General features: G+C 35.4%; 1 pseudogene; it reads right to left on the minus strand.

The window, feature by feature from the left end:
* The window catches only part of LOC137655689 (beta-hexosaminidase subunit alpha-like), a 20,233-nt pseudogene that overhangs the window by 7,059 nt on the left and 5,674 nt on the right, over window positions 1–7,500 (minus strand).

Raw genomic sequence — 7,500 nt, forward strand, 5'->3', positions numbered from 1 at the left:
AACACGAGAATGACTTAGTAGAAGAAGGAATGATTTTGAACACGAGAATGACTTAGTAGAAGAAGGAATGATTTTGAACACGAGAATGACTTAGTAGAAGAAGGAAGGATTTTGAACACGAGAATGACTTAGTAGAAGAAGGAAGGATTTTGAACACGAGAATGACCTAGTAGAAGAAGGAAGGATTTTGAACACGAGAATGACTTAGTTGAAGAAGGAAGGATTTTGAACACGAGAATGACTTAGTAGAAGAAGGAAGGATTTTGAACACGAGAATGACTTAGTAGAAGAAGGAAGGATTTTGAAGATGCACAAGAATTTACCAGACCAATGTGAATGAAGATCTTGTTTCTGTTGTTTCTTCGTAAGATGAAGAGAAAACAAAGCAAAATCAGTTAAAAATATGTATTTTATCCTAGTTATTATACAAGCTATCAGGGTAATGGAAGTAAAGATTTCTGTTGTTTCTTCTTCATAAGATGAAAAATACAAAGAATAAGTGAAATATATATCTTATAGAATTGTTGAATTTCTTTTCATTAATATTTTTAAATATTACACCTCCGCTTAATTGCATAAATTGGTGAGTGGACAGAAAGTGAGGTATTGGATATATGAAGTTATATATACAAAGAAACATATAATTATAGAATTGTTGAATTTCTTTTCATTAATTCATTATCAACATTTTTAAATATTACACCTCCGTTTATTTACATAAGTTGATGAGTGCCCAAAAAGTGATGTATTGGATATATATATATATATATATATATATATATATATATTATATATATATATATATATATATATATGTATATATATATATATATATTATATATATATATATATATATATATATATATATATATATATATATAAATATATATATATACACAAAGAAACATATAGTTATAGAATTGTTGAATTTCTTTTCATTCATTATCAACATTTTTAAATATTACACCTCCGTTTATTTACATAAGTTGATGAGTGCCCCAAAAAAGTGATGTATTGGATGTATGAAGATATATATACAAAGAAACATATATCATTCTTCTTCTTCATCACCGGTTAATCCCTTTGATCGAAGGTCATCCTTATTCTAATCTCAATCTCCACTGGCCATATTGGTTTTGGCTAATTTTTCGTGGCCGGATGCCTCTCCTGCCGCCAACCCTCCCCATTTACCCGGCCTTGGGTAAGAAAAAAAAAACATATGTATAGTCCATTTCTTTTAGCGATGCATATTTGCACCGACTCGCGGCGGTGCCCTTTTAGCTCGGAAAAGTTTCCGGATCGCTGATTGGTTAGAATTATCTTGTCAAACCAATCAGCGATCAGGAAACTTTTCCGAGCTAAAAGGGCACCGCTGCGAGTCGGTGCAAATATGCATCGCTAAAAGAAATGGACTATAGTATATAATACTCAATACTGTAATAAAAATAATTCCCACCTGGAGTATCAAATTCGGGCAGCACTCTTATCCCCCTGAGTCTTGCGTATTCAACAACGTCCGATATATTCTTTTCAGTGTAAATGTGGATGGGTGAGAAAGAGCCTTTAGTGCTGCAAAAGAAAAGAAAGAATGTGGTTTTTAGCTTCTCATATTAGCGACTGAGTAATGAATTAATCAAAATCAAAGCGAGTATTGAGTGAAAACGTGAAGAGAGAGTTTCCTAAAATTGCTGGAGTGTTTCAACTGGTTTATGTTGATATACATTGTCTCTAGCTATTATTATTATTATTATTATTATTATTAGTAGTAGTAGTAGTAGTAGTAGTAGTAGTAGTAGTAGTAGTAGCAGTAGTTTCATTATTTTTATCATTATTATTATTATTACTATAATAATTATCATTATTATTATTATTATCATTATTATTATCATCATCATTATTATTATTACTAGCTAAGCTACAATCCTAGTTGGAAAACAAAAATGATTTAAGCCCAAGGGCTCCAAGAGGGAAAAATAAAAGAAATGAATAAACTTTATGAAAAGTAATGAATAATAAAAATAAAATATTCTAAGAAGAGTAAAGGTGATTCAAAATGATCTCTCAGATAAAAACATCAGGTAACTAGAGGGGCACTCAGTAGAGCGCAGACCTCCGCCAAGGCCGCTTACATATCGACCATTTGCTCGACCTTGACTTTGACCTTTGACTTTCAAAATTGAATCACGTCCACATCTCAACATAATGGTTAATCTCTTGAAGTTTCACTTCTCTATAAGTAAAATTCTGTCCAGGAAGTTATTCATACATAAACAAAAGAACAGATAAACATGGGCGAAAACATAACCTCCCTCCAACTTCGTTGGTGGAGATAACTATTAGTACAGTGAATAATGAATCTCTAGCTAACCTGAAAAAATAAAAGGTCACTAAATGACCCTACCTGAGGTCAGGGAAGACGGCGCTCTCGTAAGGGAAGCTCTGGTCGTCCACCAAATGCCAATGAAACACGTTGAACTTATTCATGGCCATCAGATCCAGGTGTTCGAAGATCTTCCCAAGGGGTAAATAATGTCTGGCGGTGTCTAGTAAGAAGCCTCTGTTATGGAGGATAAGGAAAATATGCAATTAAATTGTTTTATAAGAATATGTAACATCAATGTCGTCATTGAAACATATGCAATTAAATTTTTTATAAGAATATATAACATCAATGTTGGCATTGATAAATATGCAATTAAATTGTTTTATAAGAATATGTAACATCAATGTCATCGAAAAATACTCAATTAAATTTTTTATAAGAATATGTAACATTAAATTCATTAAACCCATATAAAGAAAGGAAGGAACAATTTTGATAGGAATGAATTTAAGTGTTGCGCGCTGTGCAATATGACGCCTTGGGTATAAATAAGATAAAAAGAAAGTGATTAACCCTTTCACTGCCTTTGGTGACTTAGTCAAAATTTAAAAAAAAAGGAAACTATGAAAATCACCCAAACTATAAAAAGTTGGTCTTCATTGTAAGGTTTTGGTGAAAGATAACCAATAAATACCAACAAGCTAGAGTTTATGTGGTTTCGTAAGGTTTTGGTACATCAGAAGTTTCCTTGAATTAATGCATATTGCCTAAAATAAAAGAATTTTAATAATAAAATTTCTTATATCTATGCTAATGTGATGTTCATAATGCACCGCTGGTAGTGAAAGGGTTAGAATTTAGGCTACAGATTGCAAGAAGTATGGTAATTTGCATACAAATAGGCGTGATGAAGAAAATCATGCCCAATTTTTCCTGACCTTATATGTTGGCTTCAGTCTCGGTATAGTACAAGGCTTTGCACCACCAACACATTCATTAATATCAGTTTACTTTAGATTGAAGATATTGATTACAATGGTGAACTTTTAAAAACTCTCTGGGGATATTAGTCAATAAAAGTAGGCCTACATGGAGGCTTTCGCCTTTCAAGTTTTAATATAAATTACTTAAAAAAATTTTCTTAGTAGCAATTTTACCTTTTCCTAGCACGAGTTTTATGTTACATTGACCTTTCTCTTATCTTCTCTTTAATATTACAAGAGATCGTAGGGCTACTGAATTTCATATTCATTTTCTATAAATGAAAATATTGATTAATATCAGTTTAATTTAGAATGAAGATAGTGATTACAATAGGGAACTTTTAAAAACTCTCTGGGGATATTAGTCAATAGAAGTAGGCCTACAGGGAGGGTTTTGCCTTTCAAGTTTTAATATAGATTACTTAAACGAATTTTCTTAGTAGCAATTTTTACTTTTCCTAGCACGAGTTTTATGTTACATTGACCTTTCTCTTATCTTCTCTTTAACATTACAAGAGATCGTAGGGCTACTGAATTTCATATTAATTTTCTATAAATGGAAATAATACATGAGGTCAGGATCCAGAGAAGATCTCTGGATCCTGCATAACATGTATCATAAAGTTTAATTACCCCGTGTGGGTTGGGGAAGAATTATTCCTGAGTTGCAGTACAAAAATAAAGTTAGAACAAAATCATAGATTAAGTTTATTGAACAGAGCTTGCAAGTATATAAATGAAATGTCATAGCATTCAGGGATGAATATGGGATCTTAAAGGGTTAGGTTAGTGATATTAATGCTACAATACCCATCAGGTAAATACAAATTGATCAGAAAATCCCCACCGAGTTCACGGCTTTCGTCTCTAAAGCTCAGAACTCGCACTATCGGCATTCTAAGATTTATCGAAGCCCAAAGCTCAGAACTCGCACTATCGGCATTCTAAGATTTATCGAAGCCCAAAGCTCAGAACTCGCACTATCGGCATTCTAAGATTTATCGAAGCCCAAAGCTCAGAACTCGCACTATCGGCATTCTAAGATTTATCGAAGCCCAAAGCTCAGAACTCGCACTATCGGCATTCTAAGATTTATCGAAGCCCAAAGCTCAGAACTCGCACTATCGGCATTCTAAGATTCATCGAAGCCCAAAGCTCAGAACTGGCACTATCGGCATTCTAAGATTCATCGAAGCCCAAAGCTCAGAACTCGCACTATCGGCATTCTAAGATTTATCGAAGCCCAAAGCTCAGAACTCGCACTATCGGCATTCTAAGATTTATCGAAGCCCAAAGCTCAGAACTCGCACTATCGGCATTCTAAGATTTATCGAAGCCCAAAGCTCAGAACTCGCACTATCGGCATTCTAAGATTCATCGAAGCCCAAAGCTCAGAACTGGCACTATCGGCATTCTAAGATTCATCGAAGCCCAAAGCTCAGAACTGTCTGAAATTTATCGAAGCCCAAAGCTCAGAACTGGCGCTATCGGTATTCTGAAATTTATCGAAGCCCAAAGCTCATAACTGGCGCTATCAGTCTTCTGAAATTTATCGAAGCCCAAAGCTCAGAACTGGCACTATCAGTCTTCTGAAATTTATCGAAGCCCAAAGCTCAGAACTGGCACTATCGGTATTCTGAAATTTATCGAAGCCCAAAGCTCAGGACAGGCACTATCGGTATTCTAAAATTTATCAAAGCCAAAAGCTCAGAACTGGCGCTATCGGTATTCCGAAATTTATCGAAGCCCAAAGCTCATAACTGGCGCTATCGGTCTTCTGAAATTTATCGAAGCCCAAAGCTCAGGACAGGCACTATCGGTATTCTAGAATTTATCGAAGCCCAAAGCTCAGAACTGGCGCTATCGGTATTCTGAAATTTATCGAAGCCCAAAGCTCAGAACTGGCGCTATCGGTATTCTGAAATTTATCGAAGCCCAAAGCTCATAACTGGCGCTATCGGTCTTCTGAAATTTATCGAAGCCCAAAGCTCAGAACTGGCACTATCGGTATTCTGAAATTTATCGAAGCCCAAAGCTCAGGACAGGCACTATCGGTATTCTAAAATTTATCAAAGCCAAAAGCTCAGAACTGGCGCTATCGGTATTCCGAAATTTATCGAAGCCCAAAGCTCATAACTGGCGCTATCGGTCTTCTGAAATTTATCGAAGCCCAAAGCTCAGGACAGGCACTATCGGTATTCTAGAATTTATCGAAGCCCAAAGCTCAGAACTGGCGCTATCGGTATTCTGAAATTTATCGAAGCCCAAAGCTCAGAACTGGCGCTATCGGTATTCTGAAATTTATCGAAGCCCAAAGCTCATAACTGGCGCTATCGGTCTTCTGAAATTTATCGAAGCCCAAAGCTCAGGACAGGCACTATCGGTATTCTAGAATTTATCGAAGCCCAAAGCTCAGAACTGGCGCTATCGGTATTCTGAAATTTATCGAAGCCCAAAGCTCAGAACTGGCGCTATCGGTATTCTGAAATTTATCGAAGCCCAAAGCTCATAACTGGCGCTATCGGTCTTCTGAAATTTATCGAAGCCCAAAGCTCAGAACTGGCACTATCGGTATTCTGAAATTTATCGAAGCCCAAAGCTCAGGACAGGCACTATCGGTATTCTAAAATTTATCAAAGCCAATAGCTAAGAACTCGCATTATCAGTATTCTAAAATTTTCTAAAGCTAAAAGCTTACCTGAAAGTGAACCTGGGGAAGTCCCTGATTTGCGTTAACTTGACCCGATAGTTCCCACCATCCGGCAACAGAAGCTGTGAAAAGGATTCCAGACCTCTCAGGATGCCCCAAATGCTCGGTGCTATGATGGTGCCACATGCAGGGTCATCGGGGCTGTCAATCTATTAGAAGAACATAGTCAATTACATATTATTTGTTTCTTTCCTAAAATAATGGTTCTAATTTGAAGAAGATATATATGGTAATCCTGACTTTTGTCTATTGAGTTGATCCGAATAAGGACGGGTGATTAACTACATAAGAAAGAAGAATATAAAGATTTGCAAAAAAAAAAAAATAAAAAAATAAAAAAATAAAGAATGAATGTGTCGATAAAGATTTATGTTCTGTAATTGGCAAATGGCATTTCTAAGATACTCTTCGGTATGTACAAGTTTGATATATATATATATATATATATATATATATATATATATATATATATATATATATATATATATATATATATATATATATATATATATTCTATATTGTTAACATATGCAGCACTATATTTACATACGTAGCTTCTAATCATTTCTTGTTTAATGGTGTAAGAGGTAATCGTTTGAAATTAATTATCATAATCTTCATGTGGTAGACCTCTTATGGAAAGCGACCGTTACAAAGTAAATCTTACCTTACCTTACACAGGGTAGTTTGCAGCCTTAAGTTATCACCGCAAAGAACAACAACAATAATAAGAATAGGGAAGTGGGGAATATGGGGAAATGAAGAGTAGGGCCTACCCCTGGATACAATCCAGTTTATAGCTCAAAGGCAGGTACTCGGGATGGGAAAGATTTAGGATATAGGGAGAAAGAGAAGTACAGGAGAAGAATAAAAGAGAGGGGCAGACCCTCTTGCGATACTAGGGAATTGGTGTACAAAGAACAGATTCCTGAATTCGACAGGTATACATATGTACTGTGGACATGAAGTACTCTCATATTTATCATGATAGCTCGGTTGGTAAAGTCATCCATACAGGCTTTGTTTCGGCTCAGGGCATAGGATCGAATCCTTTCCTAGCCAGAAGCATTTAATTATAAGTGAAATACCGTTGTGGTTGATAGTTATATTAATTAAAATCACAAGTGTTGGTGATACACACATACATATAGGCTAGATGTAGATATATAAATACTGAATACACACACACACACACATATATATATATATATATATATATATAGAGAGAGAGAGAGAGAGAGAGAGAGAGAGAGAGAGAGAGAGAGAGAGAGAGAGAGAGAGAGAGAGAGAGAGATATAATAGTGAGTAATCTGATTGGTGGTTACTATACAATATGTGCATCTACATTTTCCAGAGTTGGAAGGCACTTGCCATTTTCTGGACCATTCTCCTAGCCTCATTAGATTCTCTCTTAAGTCTTCTACGTCTTCTGATAGAGAGAGAGAGAGAGAGAGAGAGAGAGAGAGAGAGAGAGAGAGAGAGAG

Source organism: Palaemon carinicauda, chromosome 16 (assembly GCF_036898095.1).
Source record: "Palaemon carinicauda isolate YSFRI2023 chromosome 16, ASM3689809v2, whole genome shotgun sequence".
NCBI lineage: Eukaryota > Metazoa > Arthropoda > Malacostraca > Decapoda > Palaemonidae > Palaemon > Palaemon carinicauda.